We start from the raw sequence: 22,060 nt of genomic DNA on the forward strand, positions 1-22,060 counted from the left end.
TGTTTTAGTGATGTTAGTTGAGGGATAAATATTGGCTAGGACACCAGGGAGAACTCCCTCTGCTCTCCTTCAAAATAGTACTATGGGATCTTTTGCATCTACCTAAAGGCAAACAGGGCCTCGGTTTAACATCTCATTTGAAAGACGGCACCTCAGATGGTGCTGCACTGAAGTGTCAGCCTAGATTTTGTGCTGGAGTGGCATTTGAACCAACAACCTTTCTGACTCAGAGGTCGTGAAGGTCATGGAAGGTGCTATATAAATGCAAGTTCTTTCTTTTTTTTGTGACAAATGTGAGCATCATGGCAGAGGCTTGAAATGAAGGAGCGTTGCGACAACTCACAGCAGGAGAAAAGAGCACCACACTGCGTCGGAAAGGGAAGTGTGGCAGGCTCTGCAAGAAATGACAGCAGCACTGCGAGTCACAGTGAGAAACAGGGCACTGTAAGCCCCGGGGTGAATCACTGCGGGAAACAGCAACGCTCCACATGAGCCATGTGACTCCTGCCTGCAGTAGGTGAGAGCATCCCCAAGAATAACAGCAAGAAGCAAGAGCTTTTCACAAGATTACTCAAGAAACAAGTGTCATGATTAAATCACAGTTAATCCCTGTGAATATCAAGAATGTCACATTGAGTCCTTGGGAGAGATAAGAGCATCATGTTGAGTCACTGTGGGTCATATTCTCCTCTGTGCTTTAATCTTTACCAAACAGCAGATGTGTGTAAACAGGGGTAGGAGACCAGTAGAGAGCAGTGACAGATTATTCAACCAATCTGTCCTGCCATCGAGTGGCGCTCCGTGCTGATGAAGAAAGAAAGAGAGAATGTGAGAGAAAACGAGAGAAAGAAAAAGAAAGGTGTTCAGAACAATGGAATGGAGATAGAGGAAGAGATATGTAGAAAACTTAGAGAAAAATCCAGGAACAATAGGACTACAAGATAGATTGGGGTAAAAATAATCTAACTGACCAAGAGACTCTGACCACAATCTTTCAAACATCCAGGTAATTATAGACCAGCCAGCCTAACAATGGTAGCGGGTAAGCTTCTAGAGGCCATAAAATTAATACTCACTAGAAAGCCAAGGGTTAATGGAGGATAACCAGCCTGGATTTATGAAAGGCAGGTCATGTCTGAGGAACTGAAGAGTTTTTTGAGGAAATAACAGAATACATTGATAAAGGAAATGTAATAGATATTGTGTAAAGTATATGAATTTGATAAAATGAAGGCACGTAGTATTAAAGGGAATGTGGCAGCATGAATAGGATGTTGGAGAAAGAAAGTGAGAGAAAGAGAGAAAGAAAGAAAGAAAGAAAGACAGATGTTGCTTAAATCCTACCTCTTTGATCAATTGTTGGGTCACCTGTCTTAATGTCTCCTTCTTTGGCTCGGTGTCAATATTTGTCTGATTATGCTCCTGTGAATCACCTTGGGAAATTTTATGATGTTAAAGGTGCTATATAAATGCAAGTTGTATTGTTATTCTTTTGTGGTGTTGGTGGCTGGAGGAAGGTTCGTCTCAGCTCAACATCTTACCTGAAGGATGTCACTTCTAGCAATGCAGCGCTCTCTCTCAGAACTGCACTGGAGTGTTAACCTGGGTTATTAACCCACAACCTTCTGACTGAGAGCTAAGAGTACTATCAACTAAGCTAAGCGGACACTACAATGTTGACATTGTATATAATAGCAATAAACAATGAGTATCGAAACGATCTGATCTGGTTTAGCTTTGGCTGAAATGTGATAACATTGACTAATAATGGTTAGACTATATTTGAGAATGTCAGACTTACACCAAAAGTACATTGTTACAGACTCTTCCTACATTTCGGTTACTAACTGCAGTGTCCAGTGTGGAATTGAACCATTGCAGACTTGGAGATTCCAGATTAAGTCTGTAGTGAGTTAGATGATATCATCTTGGATGAGGGGGAGAGGGAGTGGGAGTAGAGCACTAGAATTAGCCTCAGTACCCTTGAATTGGAGAGGGCAAAGAAAAACAGTCAGATTCTCAATTCTAAAATAAAAACAGAAAATGCTGGAAATGCTCAGTAGTTCAGACAGCATCTGTGGAGGGAGAAGCAGAGTTAACATTTCAGGTCGATGACCTTTTACAGAACTGAAAGAAGTTTGAGATTTAGCAGTTTCTAAGCAAGTACAGAGCCGTGGAAAAGGGTGGGGGAGAACAAAGGGAGAGGTCTGTGATAGGGTGGAGGGCAAGTGTGATTAAATAAGTGATGATGGTGCGAGGCAAGGAGGGTGGTAATGGGACAAGTAAAGAAACAAAAGATGGGACCACAGGAGCTGTAAATGGTTACAGCAGAACCATTATCAGCACTTGCTGTCTGAGAAAATGGGAGCAGTGGTTAAGATCTGAAGTTATTGAAATCAGTGTTGAGGCCGGTAGGCTGTAAAGTGCCTAATCGAAAGATGAGGTGCTGTTCCTCGAGCTTCCGTTGAGCTTCATTGGAACAGTGTGGGAGGCCGAGGACAGAGAGATCAGAGTAGATGTGGGACGGAGAATTAAAATTGCAAGCGACTGGAAGGTCAGGGTCACTGACGGACTGAGCAAAGGTGTTCAGCAAAGCGATCACCCAATCTGCATTTGGTCTCCCCAATGTGGAGGAGACCACATCATGAGCAGGGAAATCAGTAAGTTAAGTTGGAAGAAGCACAAGTTAAATCGCTGTTTTGCATTTTCTAAAAGTGCCGCATAATAGGCTTGTCATCAAGATTGAAGCCCGTGGAATAAAAGGGGCAGTAGCAACATGGATACAAAATTGGCTAAGTAACAGGGAACAGAGAGTAGTGGTGAACAGTTGTTTTTTGGACTGGAGGGAGGTGTACAGTGGTGTTCCCCAGGGGTCGGTACCGGGAACACTGCTTTTCTTGATATATATTAATGACTTGGACTTGGGTGTACAGGGCACAATTCCCAAATTTGCAGATGACACAAAACTTGGAAGTGTGGTGAACAGTGAGGAGGATAGTGATAGACTTCAAGAGGACATAGACAGGCTGGTGGCATGGGTGGACACTTGGCAGATGAATTTTAATGCAGAAAAATCAAAGTGATACATTTCAGTAGGAAGAATGAGAAGAGGCAATATAAACTAGAGTGCACAATACTAAAAGGGGTACAGGAACAAAGCGATCTGGGGGTACATGTGCACAAATCATTGAAAGTGGCAGGGCAGGTTGAGAAAGCGGTTAAAAAAGAATATGGGATCCAGGGCTTTATAAGTAGAGGCATAGAGTACAAAAGCAAGGAAGTCATGATGAACCTTTATAAATCACAGGTTCGACCACAACTGAAGTATTGTGTCCTGTTCTGGGCACCGCACTTTAGGAAAGATGTGAAGGCCTTAGAGAGGCTGCAGAAAGCATTTACTAGCACGATGCCAGGAATGAGGGACTTTAGTTACGTGGATAGACTGGAGAAGCTGGGATTGTTCTCCTTGGAACAGAGAAGGTTGAGAGGAGATTTGATAGAAGTATTTAAAATCATGAAGGGTCTAGACAGAATAGAGAGAAATTGTTCTCATTGGCGGAAGGGTCAAGAACCAGAGGACATAGATTTAAGGTGATTGGCAAAAGAACCAAAGATGACATGAAGAAAATCTTTTTTACGCAGCAAATGGTTAGGATCTGGAATGCACTGCCTGAGGGGGTGGTGGAGGTAGATTGAATCGTGGCTTTCAATAGGGAACTGGATAAGTACTCGAAAGGAAAAAATTTGCAGGGCTACAGGGCTACGGCGGGGGAGTGCGACTAGCTGGATTGCTCTTGCATAGAGCTGGCACGGACTCGATGGGCTGAATGGCCTCCTTCCATGCTGTAACCTTTCTATGATTCTATGATACTATGATTCACCTGGAAGGAGTGGTTGGGGCCCTGGACAGTGGGAAAGGAGGAGGTGAAATGGTAGGTGTTGCATCTCCTGCGCTTGCATAAGGTGTCAGGGGAAGGGGAGTGGAACTCTTATTCAGCAATCCTTGCTGGAAAGTGCATATTTGGACATTGGATGAGGATGGATGTCAGTTGTGATGTCTCCTATAGTCAAATATGCTGCTGGTGCTCACTGTCTGAACGCACAAATGAAGAATGACCACTTGGGAGAAATGTAGGTGTCAGTACCATAAGGGGAGGAGAGGAGAAAAATGGTGGGGGGAGAAAATCTATAATTCCATTTCCATAAAATTTATTAACATTCTCAATGTAATACAGAATGGATTAATGTCTTTCAACCTAATTTTGCTCTGGATGATCTAGTGTGGCACAGACGCAAAGTTTATTAAAGCCGGTAGAAAATGCCGGCCTGTTGGCGACAGGAGTTTATATGGTCAAAAAACAAAAACATAATGTGACCGAGCTGACATACAACAGAAGCAAATCTATCAAACTGAATGGAAAAGGGTAAGCTAATAAGGTTTATTTATTGCTGAACTTATGACTTTTCATGTATAATTTTATAGCCAAGTAGAGAAAAAAAGAGATTAATTAAAGTAATTAACTGCAGGGGGTGGGGTAAACAGATTAAAACTCTGGCATATAAATTAAATTTATGCATGAATTTAAATGAGAGAAGCTTGCTGGCTGAAATAACAACTTTAATGGACAGACAACCATAAGAGACAAGTGCATACATTCTATGAGGTTGTATTTTCATCTTGGCATAAAAGTATTGCAGACGCTGTTAAAGGTAATGTTGATAAATTAGAAAATGTTTATTAGTAAAGTTGCATTGATAATTTAAATATAAATGTTCATATCAGCTATGAAGAAACATATATTTACAAGTTGTATCAGGGCATTAAATCTTTGTTTCATATTTTGATTATTAGCTGGAAGGAAAAAAATCTTCCATGAAAATTGTGACCATGAAACCAATTCAATTTGATTTCATTTGCAAAATAAGAAAAATAAAACGCAATAAGTTTAAACATCTCTAGAACAAAAAGATCCAGCATGTCTGGTTCAGTCCTGTCAAAAAGATATACCGAGGTTCCATGGCGTGCCTTGATTCTTCAGATGGCGAGTTCCTGATTTTATCAGGCTCATGGAGGCTAAATCACTCCTGGCCTCCCTTGTATGTCTCCTAATCATCATCGGAATGGTGATAAAGAAGAAAGAAAGAATTTGCATTTATATAGCGCCTTTCACAACCTCAGGACGTCCCAAAGTGCTTCACAGCCAATGAAGTACTTTTGAAGTGTAGTCACTGTTGTAATGTAGGAAACACAGCAGCCAATTTGCCCACAGCAAGGTCCCACAAATTTTGATGAAATAATAGTGATGAAATAATAATGATGGAAAAGACCCAGAAACAAGCCATATGAACACCCTCTTGACTGCGGATGTTGTATGATTATGTGGTTGGTACTATACACAAACACACAGACATATATATATGATCTTCTATTAATGATCATCAACAACTGTGGGGCATGTTGGATAATTGCAATGTGCACTGGTCTGTTTGACTGCATGCTTCTCAAAACATGGACATCAAACTGGTTTCAGGCACTACGGGCTCGATGTTAGCAGGGCTGCGGGTTCGCGGCGGGGGGGCTATTGGGCGCGTGGGTAACGCGCCTGGTGAAATCAGTCTCCCCCCCGCGCGATCGCAGCCTAATTGGATCCACTTACCTCTTGTTCCGGGTACCCCACTGCTGATCTGTGCGTCGGGCGGGCTGCGCATGCGCAGTAAGATCTGTCAGCTGGAGGAGCTCTATTTAGAGGGGCAGTCCTCCACTGACAGATGCTACAACAAATAGGAAAAATTACAGCATGGAGCAGCCCAAGGGGAAGGCTGCTCCCAGTTTAATGATGCCTCACTCCAGGTATCATTAGATGGGGTGAGGAGGAGGGGGAGGACAGAGATCTTCCCCCCGGCGGGCGGGAGGAAGCGGCCTGCCTCTGCCACCAGGAAGGCCTGGCTTGAGGTGGCAGAGGAGGTCACCTGCACCACCAACATATTGCCCACCTGCATACAGTGCAGGAGGCGCTCCAATGACCTCAGTAGGTCAGCCAAAGTGAGTACACTTACTCATTCCCCTACACTCCATCTGCCACATCACCGCCCCCACCCCACATCTCCTTCTGCACTGCCAACACTACTCTGTCACATCACCCCTCATACCCACTCAAACCTCATCCTCATCTTACCTGCACTTACTCACCTCGCCAGTACTCATCCCGCCACTACCACTCAACCCAATCCTCATACAAACTCATGGCTCTATCTCATACACACCCTCTCATGCATCTCTTTCACAGTCAGCCTCACCCAACCTGCCACTACCTGTGCTGCAGCCACAGGGCATGCATCACATATGTGCAGTAGGCAGCGTAAGGCAAACGTGTCGTGAGCATGAAGGGGATGTACAAGGGTGTTTGAGGGTTTGTCATGGTTTTTACTTATATTTAATTTCTGACCAACTCACATTACATATTATATTGGCACCACTACTGCCATGTCTTTGCGAATCTTGTCTGGTTTGTGCAATAATGCCCTTTCCTGAGGATCACTATGAAGACCCACAACTGCTGCCACCCATTGTGTCACTACAGAGTGGGTGTAGGTGTATTTGCAGGGCTCTTTTGTTCAGACGACTGAGAGACGTCGGCGATATCCCCGGTGGCACCCTGGAAGGATGCGGAGGAGAAGTTGTTGAGGGCAGTGGTGATTTTGACAGCGACAGGTAAGAAGATGGTGCTCAGGCCAGCCGGGAGCAGCTCAGCATGAAGGAGGCTGCAGATGTCCACGACTACATGTCGAGTGACTCTGAGCCTCCGTGTGCACTGCTGCTCAGAGAGGTCCAGGAAGCTGAGCCTCGGTCTGTGGACCCTGTGGCGAGGGTAGTGCCCTCTGTGACGCATCTCTCTCTGCGGTTGCCCTCCCTCCTGCTGTACAGGTGGATGTATCACAGCACTCTGTTGTAGAGCTCCACGTGTCAGAGGTGGACGGCGTGGATGGCGAGGCTGGTGAGGCTGGTGATGCTGTTCGCCCTCCGAGGAGGTCATGACTGCAGCTACGGCGACCCCCATCCGGAAGATGTACATCTGAGGGGGTCTGCAAGGTAGGTACATGTCTCTGGACCCCGGGGTAAGTGTGCAAGTTGGTGAATTTTCTTGTCAGGAGGAGGGTGGTGGAGGCCAAATTTTGTCCCAAGTGACAGAGTGGCCTCCTGCAATGAGTGAGGGTCTCCCCCCCCACCTGTCAAATGGACCTTTGCAGCTGCCACAGGCTGACAGCTGCAACAGGTCCATTTCAACTAGGAGTGTTTCCCACAGTATGGGAAACAGTCCCAGTTGTCAATAAAATCCCACCCCTCCTCACATATTCACTTAATCAGGTCTGTTAATGACCTGAAATACCAAGGTAAATACTGTCAAGTGGAACCCCGCTGGCTTTAATTGCCTGCGGGATTCCCACATGCGGGGGCTGCGCGCGCATGCCGGCGCATCTGTGGGGAACCCGGAAGTGGGCGGGTTGGAGCCGGGCTCCGAACCTGCTCCGGGATTCCTCGATTTTCGAAGCCCCCCCGCCAGGAACGCACCCGATAGCAGGTGCTAAAATGAAGCCCTACATCTCATACGGTGTTGAGCTGTGCAAATAGCTTTCCATTGGCCACACTGCAAGGTGACATATTGTTCTCTCCCCCATTCTGAGCCTTGAACTAGTATGTGTGCAGACTTTGGACCTATTTGAATCAATTAATAATGGCATTTGAACCTGGTTCAGCGTAGTTAAACTTATACTGTGATAGTGGCTTCGCGTCAAAGGATTTGATGAGGCTACTCGCAACAGACCCAGGCATTATAGTGATGGTGAATGTCTCAGTGCGCCCGAGGACTGAGTGCTATGGCACTTCATCTCTGTCAGTGCCCACATTGATATTTTAAAACCGTATATTAGTATAAAAACCCTGCTAAAGATGCTACAATCAGCACTTTCATGGTCTAAGTAACATTGTTGATGTGTTATGATTTCTCACAGCCAATAGCCTGACTGTTTAGTATTGTTCATGACTTTGTTGTCATATGAACATTTCACTGATTAGGAAAAAATCATGTCAACCCAATAGCCATTGGCTATTGTCTACCTATCTACTTTGACCATATTCTGGTCTGGACTAAATCTGTTGACAGGTCCTAAGTCAGGACATAAAATCATAGGTCAAAACACTGTGGGGCAAGAAAAGAGAGTTATGTTAGGTGAACAAATATTTTACATAACAAATTGTTTTATGGAATCATACAGCACAGAAGGAGGCCATTCACCCCATCGTGCCTGTGCTGCCTCTTTGAAAGAGCTATCCAATAGTCCCACTCCCCTACTCTTTACCCATAGCCCTGCAGATGCTTCCGTTTCAAGTATTTATTCAATTCCCTTTTGAAAGTTATTATTGAATCTGCTTCCACCGCCCTTTCAGGCAGCGCATTCCAGATCATAACAACTCGCTGCGTAAAAAAAATTCTCCCCATCTCCCCCCCACCACCCCCCCCCCCCCCGATTCTTTTGCCAATTATCATAAATTATTACTGCAGAGTTTCCCTTTTCAATTCTTTCCTTGCGATCCTTAATCCTTTCCGCCTTCCGTACAAATACTAAAACAGCTATCTTGGAACTTGCACTGCTGCACAGAAAATAAGGTCCTTTTATTATTGAGACGCCAAGGTGAAGGGTTAAGGCCCACAGTGCAGGACACCATCAGGACTGAAAACAGTTGAAAAGATGAGGTAAATCAAACAATTAGATGACCGCAAGCGTGAGTTTTGAAAGCCTGCTTGTGGCTTGTAGGAGGAGGGGAAGATTGAAGGAGATAAGGAGTTGTGTCGTTTTGAGGCCCTATGATTGAATTAATTAGAGTTGTTTATGTTAACGCCACTCTGTACTTCTAAGGCACTGTACATTAATGGAAACATCGGCAAGGAACGAACAATTAAAACCATCAGCTTCAGAGAGATATCTATCTGAATTGGTTTAATAGTTAAGATTGCAGTCTAAGTCTGTATCCTGTTCAGTAGACAACAAGCAGAGCCTGACTGCTTGACCAGAAGCTAACGAAGGGTCAAGATTGCACCTTGTAAGTCAGACAACATTAAGTCCAATTCATCGCTATTAAGATCAATTAAAGAGCTAATCTTACTGAACCTTTACTGTAAAAGTTTAACCATGGGCTTTGGACTGTGGTGAATGTCTACTCATAATTGTGGCTTTTTTGTTTGTACATTACAAGAAACATCAGTTAACATTTTACCCCTCTGTAAAAATAGTGACAAACTGATAATGTGGGTAATGTATGCCAGCACAATTCATATCACCCTTCTGCATTGTGGTCACAGAGCATTTTAATGTTCTCTTTCAACCCCAGTTACAGTAATTCTGTTAGGTCAATTGTTTACCTTATCAGGGATACCAAATCACTACAACCTGGAATTCAGGGGTAAGTTTCTTTACTCGTTTGTGACAGAAAATTCAAACCATCTGTTTTCTTGAACTCCTATTAATGTCTTGGCTTTTTGAATGATGCTGTAATAACATAGTTCAGAACCTTGCTGCATTCTCAGTCACATCCCAGCACAGTCCCCATCGAATCAAACTGAATTACCCCATTGAATACTGAAAACCATATGACTCTTTCATTATTATTATTATTACCGTCACATAAAAGACTTATTCGGAAAATAGGAACACATGGTATTAAAGGAACGGTAGTAACTTGGGTACAATAGGAGGCAGAGAGTAGTGGTGAACGGATGTTTTTCTGACTGGAGAGAAGTATGCAGTGGGGTCCCCCAGGGGTCGGTATTAGGACCATTGCTTTCCTTGTTATATATAAATGACCTGGACTTGGGTATAGGGAGTACAATTTCAAAGTTCGCGGAGGATACAAAACTTGGCAACGTAGTAAATAGTGAGCAGGATAACTGACTTTAGGAGGATGTAGACAGACAGGTGAAATGGGCAGAAAGATGACAGATGCAATTTTTAATGAAGATAAGCGTGAAGTGATGCACTTTGGGAGGAACAACATGGAGAGGCAGTATAATCGAAATGGTGCTACTTTGAGGGGTGCGAGAGCAGAGGGACCTGTGGGTGCATATTCACAAATCTTTGAAGGTGGCAGGGCAAGTTGATAAGGTGGCTAAGAAAGCGTATGGGTTACTTGGTTTTGTAAATAGGGGCATTGAATAAAAAAACAAGGAAGTCATGCTAAACCTTTATAAATCACTGGTTAGGCCTCAGCCGGAGTATTGTGTACAATTCTGGGCACCACACTTTAGGAAGGATGTCAAGGTCTTGGAGAGGGTACTGAGGAGATTTACCAGGATGATACCAGGAATGAGGGACTTCAATTATGTCGAGAGATTGGAGAAGCTGGGGTTGTTCTCCTTTGAGCAGAGAAGGTTAAGGGGAGACCTAATAGAGGTATTCAAAATCATGAGGGGGTTTTGATAGAGCAAGTGGGGAGAAACTGTTTCCTCTGGCAAGTGGATCAGTAACCAGAGGTCATAGATTTAAAATAATTATCAAAAGAACTAAAGGGGAAATGAGGAGACATTTTTTCATATAGTGAGTTGTTAAGATCTTGAACGCACTACCTGAAAGGGTGGTGGAAGCAGATTCCATAAGAACCTTTGAAAGGCAATTGGACATGTACCTTGAAGAGGACTAATTTGCAGGGTTATGGGGAAAAAGTTGGGGTGTGGGACTAAATTGGACAGATCTTTCAAAGAGCCAGCACAGGCATGATGGGCCGAATGGCCTCCTTCTGCGCTGTAAGATTCTATGATTCTGTACTGGATAGCTGTGAAATTAAAACACTGATACATTTATAACAAAATGAGAAATTGCAAAATAATGTAAAACGTTTCTGTAGGAGTAGTTATCTGACCAAAAGGTGAAAACAATTAAATTAAACACTTTAACTTCATTAGCCCATGCAGTCATTTGGCGATTGGTCTTCGTCTTGTACCATAAAAGAAAGAAAAGAAAGACATGCATTGATATAGCGACTTTTACATCCTCACGATGGCCCCAAGTGTTTTACAGCCAATGAAGTACTTTTGAAGTGCTGTAATGTAGGAAAGGCAGCAGCCAATTTGTGCAGAGCAAGATCCCACAAACAGCAATCAGATAATGACCAGATAATCTGTTTTTAGTGACGTTGGTTGAGGGATAAATATTGTCCAGAACATCGGGAGGAACTCCCCTGCTCTTCTTCGAAATAGTGCCGTTGGATCTTTTACATTCACCTGAGAGGGCAGACGGGCCCTCGGTTTAACATCTCATCCGAAAGAAGGCACCTCCAACAATGCAGCACCCCCTCAGTACTACACTGGGAGTGTCAGCCCAGAATTTGTGCTCAAGTCTCTGGAGTGGAATTTAAACCCTTGACCTTCTGACTCAGAGGCGAGAGGCAACCTTGGAGGCTCTTTATTTCATGTTATGAAAAGTCACATAGTTTATTTTGCCTGTGTATGTAGCTGCACCGCTTTAATACTGATTGAAGGAGTAAAAAAAAACAATCACTGAGCAACTAATCCTCCTTGTCTAGTTTGATGTAAAGTGGTAATAGTGGATGATGCCAGTCTAGTGGGCTGACTATTGCCTAGTTGAGCAATGGATAGACCTGACTCATGCAAATTCATTCGCATTACGTAATATGTTCCGAGGCATATAACGCCCCCAGGTCAGCTTTTAAAAACATCCCCTCCCTCTCGCCCCCTCCTCTGCATCTCCAGCATGCTTGTTAAAGCGACTGTGGAACAAAGGGAAGAATGCGGGACACAGTATCCACACTCCTCTGAAGAATGTTCTACCTGGGGGAGACTCACGGCTGCAGCGCTGGCTTCCCCAGCAGGTGGTGATGGTCGGAGGCCCACAGCTGCCTGTCACTTAAATCTGTCTGCCGCATTTGGGATAAGTCTATCAGTCGTCAGCTGGGGCCGAGAGCAGATTATCAGTGTGGGGCAGCGTTTTTGCTTCAGAGAGACCGGGGACTTTCTCTCTCTCACTCCACTTGCCAAGTAGTCCTGGCAGTGGTCGGTGTCCACTCCCTGGACTCCCAACCTCTCTCCTCTGCACAAAGGGTAAATGGACACGAGATAGAAAACATGGAATCAAAATCAAAATACTGCGGATGCTGGAAATCTGAAATAAAAACAGGAAATGCTGGAAATACTCAGCAAGTCAGGCAGCAACTGTGGAGAAATAAACAGGGTTAATGTTTCAGGTCGATGACCTTTCGCCGGAACTGGAAGGAGTTAAAGATTAGACAGTTTTTAAGCAAGTACAGAGCCAGGGAAAAGTTGGGGCCGGCGGGGGGGGGGGGGGAGGAAGAGAAGGGGAGGAAAAAACAAAAGGGAAGGTCTGTGATAGGGTGGAGGGCAGGACCTGATTAAATCACAAAAGGGATGATGGTGCAAGGCAAGGAGGGTGGTAATGGGACAAGTAAAGAAACAAAAGATGGGTCTAGAGGAGCTGTAAATGGCAACATCAGAACCACTACCAGCACCTGCTGTCCGAAAAAAATGGGAGCGGTGGTTATGATCTGAAGTTATTGAAATCAGTGTTGAGTCCGGAAAACATGGAGTCGTATAGTCGAAAAGATAAGAAGTTCCGGTCCATTACAAGAGTTACCTCCCTCTGTCCCACTTACTATACTTCTCTCTGCCTCTTTCCTTTCTCTTCATCGCAGCTGTTTTTTTGTCTCTTGGCCTTTCCTTTTCAGTATATCTCAGACTTTACTTACCCTCAATCTTCATCTCTTTCTCCCTTTATATTTTCCTTTCTTTCACTGTATTTCTGTTCTGCTTTTTTCTTGGTTTTGATTCATTGACTTATTCTTTTTTTGCTTCTGTTTCTCTGACATTGCAAATTTATATTCTTTTCTTCCCACATTGCAACAGTGAATACACTTCAAAAGTACTTCATTGGCTGTTAAGGGCTTTGGGACGTCCTGAGATCATGAAAGGTGTGATGTAAATGCAGCAGTAAGCAAGCTTCCAATTTTTAAAATTTGTTCCTGGGATGCGGGTGACACTGGTAAGCCAGTATTTATTGCCCATCCCTTGTTGCCCTGAGGGCATTAGGAGTCAACCACAGAGTGTGGGACTAGAGTCACATGCAGGCCAGACCAGGTAGGAGTGTCATGTTTCCCTTCCCTGAAGGACATTAGTGAACCTGTTGGGAATTATGACAAATTAGAAGCTCTCATGGTCATTTTCCTGGTGCTAGTCATAAATTACCAGTGAATTATTGAATTCAATTTCACAACTTGCCACGGCGGGATTTGAACTCAATTTTACCAATCAGCAGTGGGAAGTTAGTATCAGGGCTCCGTCAGGGGCTGGGAAAGACACCGGTGGGTCTTGCAATTTGATTTTCCCCTTCTGCCGCACCAAGTCCCGTTCACCCATCATCCCTGTGCTTGCTGACCTACATTGGCTCCCGGTCCAGCAATTCCTCGATTTTAAAATTCTCATCCTTGTTTTCAAATCCCTCCACGGCGTCCCCCCTCCCTATCTCTGTAACCTCCTCCAGCTCTAAACCATCCGAGATCTCTGCGCCCCTCCAGTTCTGGCCTCTTGCGCATCCCCGATTTTAATCGCTCCACCATTGGCGGCCGTGCCTTCAGCTGCCTAGGCTCTAAGCTCTGGAATTCCCTCCCTAAACGTTTCCGTCTCTCCACCTCTCCTCCTTTAAGACGCTCCTTAAAACCAACCTCTTTGACCAAGCTTTTGGTTATCTGTCTTAATATCTCTTTACTTGGTGTGGGGTGAAATTTCTGTTTGATAATCGCTCCTGTGAAGTGCCTTGGGAATGTTTTACTACGATAAAGGCGCTATATAAATGCAAGTTATAGTTGTTATTATGTTGTTGTCAATGGAGAGTCGTCTATTAGAAGCTGATCTTGGCTCTGGTGCGGCAATTCTGCCAGTGGTTGTTGGGCAAAGACCGTTCCATCTGCAAGGCGGAGCCACAGCCGTAGATCGAGGGGAATGGACCAGGAAAAAGTTAAAGCAAAATAAAAGGCCGATTGAACAAATGGCTGGCAGGACCCTTTCGTCATTCCCTCCCAGACTCTCAGGCACCAGTGAGTTAATGGCCATAACTTGTAAAGCCCACTGGACAGGCATTTACATTTGTGGATCTGTTCTTTGTTGCCACAGGGGAGGGGGGATTAATGAATTGGATGGTAAGAGAGTGACTCACTGTAAATGTGTCTCACTGTAAATGTGTCATATACCATCTCCACTCAGGGTTAGTAATGCGAATAGATCACTCTTGTACAGACAGACGAGTATTTTCTCAGGAGATGACCTCATTCCTCCCAGAAGTGTCAGCGGTGGCTCTCTGCTCTGAGTCAGAAGGTCATGGGTTCAAGTCCCAGTCCAGAGACTTCAGCACAAAATCCAGGCTGACACCCCAGTACAATACTGAGGGAGCGCCGCACTGTTAGAGGTGCCGTCTTTCAGATCAGATGTTAAACCAAGGCCCTTTCCGGTGGATGTAAAAGATCCCATGGCACTATCTTGACGAAGAGCAGAGGAGTTCTCCCCAGTGTCCTGGCCAACATTTATCCCACAACCAACATCACTAAAGACAGATTATCTGGTCATTCTCTCATTGCCGTTTGTGGGACCTTGCTGTGCTCAAATTGACTTGCTGCGTTTCCTACATTACAACAGTGACTATCCTTCAAAAAGTATTTAATTGGCTGTAATGTACTTTGGGACATTCTGAGGTTGTGAAAGGTGCTAGATAAATGCAAATTTTTTCTTTTTTCTTTTCAAAGTCTTGAGCAGTAGACTTTGATATAGAAATCATTCCACCTCACCCTCAGCAATAAAAAAAAACAGTCAAGACACCAAGCCACTTCAGGACATCAGTTACTGTCCGTGGTGAATGTGATCTATTTGCTCGATTGGTGGTGGCGTGGTAGATCAGCACGTTTAATACAGAGGCTTTTTGCTTCACCGTCTGCCTGAGCTGCTTTCCAGTTACACAACCTAGACCCTGAGATAACTGAGCCGAGCAGGTGAGCAGCAAGGGTAGGCCAGGCAACACGACTCCCAGCCTGCATAAGGTTGCCAACTCTGGCTGGATATATTCCTGGAGGTTTCATCACATGGCCTCCTCGCTCCAACTGTCCCCCCCACCCCTTCCCACGCCAATCGGGAAGTGAACAGGCTCTTCATTACTCGATTGGATGATTCTTGACTCTCAGTCAAACTGCCTTTTCTTTCCCATCTCCAACATTTTTATAACTAATAACTAAAAAGTGTTGAAAGAAAATCATTTTTTTTAATGTCCCTATGATTTTTCACCTGGGCTTGCTCCCAGTAGTGTCCAGAAGATTAATCTTCAATTCCTGGAGACTCTAGGGCAATCCTGGAGGATTGGCAACACTAAGCAGGCATCCCTCAATGCCTGAAAAAAAATGTGCAGCTGGGTCCAAGGTTGGATTCTGGAGTGGCTCCAGAACGCCACATCTACTCCAGGGACAGCTGCACTATATGTAACTCCCAGAGTAATGAAAGATAATTGGGCAACATAATGTGCGCCCAGCTCAATTCACAGCACGATGTTTTAAATCGTCCGTGCAATAAACTCACCATCCACGCTTTCAAAAATAGGTGTAAACATTTGCCCAAGGCCGCTGCCAATTGAGTGGGACCCATGATGAAGGAACTACCAGGCCAAAGGTGGGAGGCTGTTGGCAGAATTAAACCTCACCGGGATTCAGTACACGGGACATTAGACAGCACAATGATCGCACAACCCGAGCGTCACAACCACAGTTCAGCTGAGCGTTGTTCTGTTCCCTTTTTTTTAACTTGTAGACTAGAAGGTACCAAGAGCAATAGCAGTGCAAACTAGAATTTTCTGAATCATTTTATTCTTTGACAATAAATAGTGGCCGCTTAAGAAAGTAAGAATTGGTTGTGTTTGAAAGAGAATGCTATTAATGTAAAGTGTCCCTTTACAGTGGAGGGATCGAGCTGCAGTTCGGGGAACTGAGGTACAATATACAGGTGAAACCAGAGGCCTGGTCAGTTCAACAGGCAGCAGCCATGGTCTCCAGGTTCCGGAGGGAAAGCGAAGGGCTCATATGTCCTGTGTAATAAAGGAACTTGCATTTATATAGTACTTTTCACAACCTCAGGATGTTCCAAAGCGCTTCACAGCCAATGAAATACTTTAGAAAAGTGCAGTCACTGTTGTAATATGGGGAAACGAGGCAGCCAATTTGCACACAGCAAGGCCCCACAAAGAGCAATGAGATCAATCTCCATCCCTATTCCCGGGAATGGGGGTCATTCAAATATTCAGGGTGGGCATCCTCGGCTGCAGTAGGGCATCAGAGGCATCTGCCCTGTTGAGAAAGAGAATGTTAGAACAGAAACTTGCCACTCCAAGAGGGGTCCTTCGGGGGTCCGAATCAGGTCGAAAGGGAAGACACAAAAAAAATTGTTCAAAGGTTTCCTCTGACCTGCAGGGCTTCTCTTCTGGGGTCGAAACCTGTTCCCTTCCTAAGTTCTAGGCCCTTCAGTAGGCCCACAGTGGGAACATCAGCGGCTCTCAGCAGGCCAAAGATGAATCCTTGATCTCTCAGGGAACATAGGAACAGGAGTAGGCCATTCAGCCTCTCGAGCCTGTTCCGCCATTCAATTAGATCATGGCTGATCTGTACCTAAACTCCATTTACCCGCCTTTGCTCCAGATCCCTTAATACCCCTTACTTAATAAAAATCTATCGATCTCAGTCTTGAAAGCTCCAATTGACCCCCAGCATCAACAGCCTTTTGAGGGAGGGAGTTCCAGATTTCTACTACCCTTTGTTATTTTTAATTCGTTCATGGGATGTGGACGCACCGGCGAGGCCAGCATTTATTGCCCATCCCTAATAGCCCTTGAAAAGGTGGTGGTGAGCCGCCTTCTTGAACCGCTGCAGTCTGTGTGGTGAAGGTTCTCCCACAGTTCTGTTAGGAAGGGAGTTCCAGGATTTTGACCCAGGGACGATAAAGGAACGGTGATATATTTCCAAGTTGGGATGGTGTGTGACTTGAATGGGAACATGCAGGTGGTGTTCCCATGTGCCTGCTGCCCTTGTCCTTCTGGGTGGTAGAGGTCGTGGGTTTGGGAGGTGCTGTCGAAGAAGTCTTGTCTGGCGCGAATGTTACTTGCCACTTATGAGTCCAAGCCTGGATGTTGTCCAGATCTTGCTGCATGCGGGCTCGGACTGCTTCATTATTTGAGGGGTTGCGAATGGAACTGAACACTGTGCAATCATCAGCGAACATCCCCATTTCTGACCTTTGGGAGGGAAGGTCATTGATGAAGCAGCTGAAGATGGTTGGACCTAGGACACTGCTCTGAGGAACTCCAGCAGCAATGTCCTAGGACTGAGATGATTGGCCTCCAATAACCACTGCCATCCTTCTTTGTGCTAGGTATGACTCCAGCCACTGGAGAGTTTCCCCCCTGATTAGAACATAAGAACATAAGAAATTGGAGCAGGAGTAGGCCAATCGGCCCCTCGAGCCTGCTCCGCCATTCAATAAGATCATGGCTGATCTGATCCCAACCACAAATCTAAAGAACACAAGAAGTCGGAGCAGGACCCGGCCACATAGCCCCTGGGCCCTCTCCGCCACCCACAGGGCATTGACCGATCCGAACTCAGCTTCATGTCCAATTTCCTGCCCGCTCCCCATAACCCCTAATTCCCTTTACTTCTAGGAAACTGTCTATTTCTGTTTTAAATTTATCTAATGATGTAGCTTCCACAGCTTCCTGGGGCAGCAAATTCCACAGACCCACCACTCTCTGAGTGAAGAAGTTTCTCCTCATCTCAGTTTTGAAAGAGCAGCCCCTTATTCTAAGATTATGCCCCCTAGTTCTAGTTTCACCCATCTTTGGGAACATCCTTACTGCATCCACCCGATCAAGACCCTTCACAATCTTATATGTTTCAATAAGATCGCCTCTCATTCTTCTGAACTCCAATGAGTAGAGTCCCAATCTACTCAACCTCTCCTCATATGTCCGCCCCCTCATCCCCGGGATTAACCGAGTGAACCTTCTTTGTACTGCCTCGAGAGCAAGTATGTCTTTTCTTAAGTATGGAGACCAAAACTGTATGCAGTATTCCAGGTGCGGTCTCACCAATACCTTATATAACTGCAGCAATACCTCCTTGTTTTTATATTCTATCCCCCTAGCAATAAAAGCCAACATTCCGTTGGCTTTCTTGATCACCTGCTGCACCTGCATACCAACTTTTTGATTTTCTTGCACTAGGACCCCCAGATCCCTTTGTACTGCAGTACTTTCCAGTCTCTCGCCATTAAGAAAATAACTTGCTCTCTGATTTTTCCTGCCAAAGTGCATAACCTCACATTTTCCAATATTATATTGCATCTGCCAAATCTCCGCCCACTCACCCAGCCTGTCTATATCCCCTTGCAGGTTTTTTATGTCCTCCTCACTCTCTACTTTCCCTCCCATCTTTGTATCATCTGCAAATTTTGATATGTTGCACTCGGTCCCCTCCTCCAAATCGTTAATATAGATTGTAAAGAGTTGGGGACCCAGCACCGACCCCTGTGGAACACCACTGGTTACTGGTTGCCAGTCCGAAAATGAACCATTTATCCCAACTCTCTGCTTCCTGTTCGATAACCAATCCTCCACCCATGCCAGAATATTACCCCCAATCCCGTGATTTTTTATCTTAAGTAATAATCTTTTATGTGGCACCTTGTCGAATGCCTTCTGGAAGTCTAAATACACTACGTCCACTGGTTCCCCTTTATCCACCCTATACGTTATATCCTCGAAGAACTCAAGCAAATTTGTCAGACATGACTTCCCCTTCATAAAGCCATGCTGACTTTGTCCTATTAAATTATGCTTATCTAAATGTTCCGTTACTGTCTCCTTAATAATAGACTCCAAAATTTTACCCACCACAGATGTTAAGCTAACTGGCCTATAATTTCCAGCCTTCTGCCTACTACCCTTTTTAAATAACGGTGTTACATTAGCAGTTTTCCAATCTGCCGGGACCTCTCCTGAGTCCAGGGAATTTTGGAAAACTATCACCAAAGCATCCACAATCCCTACTGCCACTTCCCTCAAGACCCTAGGATGGAAGCCATCAGGTCCAGGGGATTTATCCGCCTTGAGTCCCATTATTTTACTGAGTACCATCTCTTGAGTGATTTTAATCGTATTTAGCACCTCCCCCCCCCAGAGCCCACTGTTTGTCCAGTGTTGGGATATTCTTAGTGTCCTCTACTGTAAAGACTGAAACAAAATATTTGTTCAGCATTTTTGCCATCTCCATGTTTCCCACCATTAATTTCCCGGTCTCATCCTCTAAGGGACCTACGTTTGCCTTAGCCACCCTTTTTCTTTTTATATAACTGTAGAAACTCTTGCTATCTGTTTTTATATTTTTTGCTAATTTCTTTTCATAATCTAACTTCCCTTTCTTAATCAATCCTTTAGTTACTTTTTGCTGTCTTTTGAAGAATTCCCAATCTTCTATCCTCCCACTAAGTTTGGCTACCTTATATGTCCTTGTTTTTAGTCGGATACTATCCTTGATTTCTTTACTTAGCCACGGATGGCTGTCATTTCTTTTACACCCTTTTTTCCTCAGTGGAATATATTTATTTTGAAAGTTGTAAAATAACTCCCTAAATGAACACCACTGCTCATGTACCGTCTTACCCTTTAATCTATTTTCCCAGTCCACTTTAATCAATTCCGCTCTCATACCATCATAGTCTCCTTTATTCAAGCTCAGTACGCTTGTTTGAGAATCAACCTTCTCACCCTCTAATTGGATATGGAATTCAACCATGTTGTGGTCGCTCGTTCCAAGGGGATCCTTAACTAGGACATTATTAATTAATCCTGACTCATTACACAGGACCAGGTCCAAGGTTGCCTGCCCCCTTGTAGGATCAGTTACATACTGCTCAAGAAATCCATCCCTGATGCACTCAATGAACTCGTCCTCAAGGCTGCTCTGCCCAATTTGATTTGTCCAGTTAATATGATAATTAAAATCCCCCATAATTATGGCTGTTCCCTTATTACATGCCCCGACTATCTCCTGATTAATACTTCTTCCAGCAGAGTTGCAACTATTAGGAGGCCTATATACTACGCCCACTAATGTTTTTTTTCCCTTATTATTCCTTATCTCCACCCAAACTGTTTCATTATCTTGATGCTTTGTCCCAATATCATTTCTCTGTATTACAGTGATTCCTTCCTTTATTAACATAGCCACCCCACCTCCCCTTCCTTCCTGCCTGTCCTTCCTGATTGTTAAATACCCTGGCATATTTAATTCCCAGTCGTTGTCACCCTGCAGCCATGTTTCTGTAATGGCCACAAGATCATACCCATACGTAGTTATTTGTGCTGTTAACTCGTCCATTTTATTACGAATGCTACGTGCATTCAGATAAAGAACTTTCAAATCTGTTTTGTGACGCTTAGTTCCTGCTTTTTCCTTTTTTAACACTTTACCTATTACTCCATACCTTCTGTCCCTTCCTGTTACGCTTTCCTCTCTCTCCCTGCTCAGGTTCCCAACCCCCTGCCACTTTAGTTTAAACCCTCCCCAACAGCACTAGCAAACACTCCTCCTAGGACAGCGGTCCCGGCCCTGCCCAGGTGCAGACCGTCCGGTTTGTACTGGTCCCACCTCCCCCAGAACCGTTTCCAGTGTCCCAGGAATTTGAATCCCTCCCCCTTGCACCATTCCTCTAGCCACGTATTCATTTGAAATATCCTCCTATTTCTACTCTGACTAGCACGTGGCACTGGCAGCAATCCTGAGATTACTACCTTTGAGGTCCTATTTTTTAATTTACCTCCTAACTCCCTATATTCTGCTTTTAGGACCTCATCCCCTTTTTTACCTATATCGTTGGTGCCTATGTGCACCACGACAGCTGGCTGTTCGCCCTCCCCCTCCAAAATGTTCTGTAGCCGCTCCGAGACATCCTTGATCCTTGCACCAGGGAGGCAACACACCATCCTGGAGTCTCGGTTGCGGCCGCAGAAACGCCTGTCTATTCCCCTTACAATTGAGTCCCCTATCACTATAACTCTGCCACTCTTTTTCCTCCCAGCCTGTGCAGCAGAGCTACCCGTGGTGCCAGGAAGTTGGCTGCTGCTGCCTTCCCCTGATAAGTCATCCCCCCCAACAGCATCCAAAGTGGCATATCTGTTTGAGAGGGGGATGGACACAGGGGACCCCTGCACTACCTGCCTGCATCTCTTACTCTTCCTGGTGGTCACCCATTCACTTCCTGCCTGTATACCCTTTACCTGCGGTGTGACCAACTCGCTAAACGTGCTATCCACGATTCCTCATTGACTTCAATTTTACTAGGGCTCCTTGGTGCCACACTCGGTCAAATGCTGCCTTGATGTCATGGGCAGTCACTCTCACCTCACCTCTGGAATTCAGCTCTTTTGTCTATGTTTGGACCAAGGCTGTAATGAGGTCTGGAGCCGAGTGGTCCTGGCGGAACCCAAACTGAGCATCGTTGAGCAGGTTATTGGTGAGTAAGTGCCGCTTGATAGCACTGTCGACGACACCTTCCATCACTTTGCTGATGATTGAGAGTAGACTGATGGGGCGGTAATTGGCCGGATTGGATTTGTCCTGCTTTTTGTGGACAGGACATACCTGGGCAATTTTCCACATTGTCGGGTAGATGCCAGTGTTGTAGCTGTACTGGAACAGCTTGGCTAGAGGCGCAGCTAGTTCTGGAGCACAAGTCTTCAGCACTACAGCCGGGATGTTGTCGGGGCCCATAGTCTTTGCTGTATCCAGTGCACTCAGCCATTTCTTGATATCACGTGGAGTGAATCGAATTGGCTGAAGACTAGCTTCTGTGATGGTAGGGATATCGGGAGGAGGCCGAGATGGATCATCCACTCGGCACTTCTGGCTGAAGATGGTTGCAAACACTTCAGCCTTGTCTTTTGCACTCACGTGCTA

Source organism: Heptranchias perlo, chromosome 12, assembly GCF_035084215.1.
Source record: "Heptranchias perlo isolate sHepPer1 chromosome 12, sHepPer1.hap1, whole genome shotgun sequence".
Lineage (NCBI taxonomy): Eukaryota > Metazoa > Chordata > Chondrichthyes > Hexanchiformes > Hexanchidae > Heptranchias > Heptranchias perlo.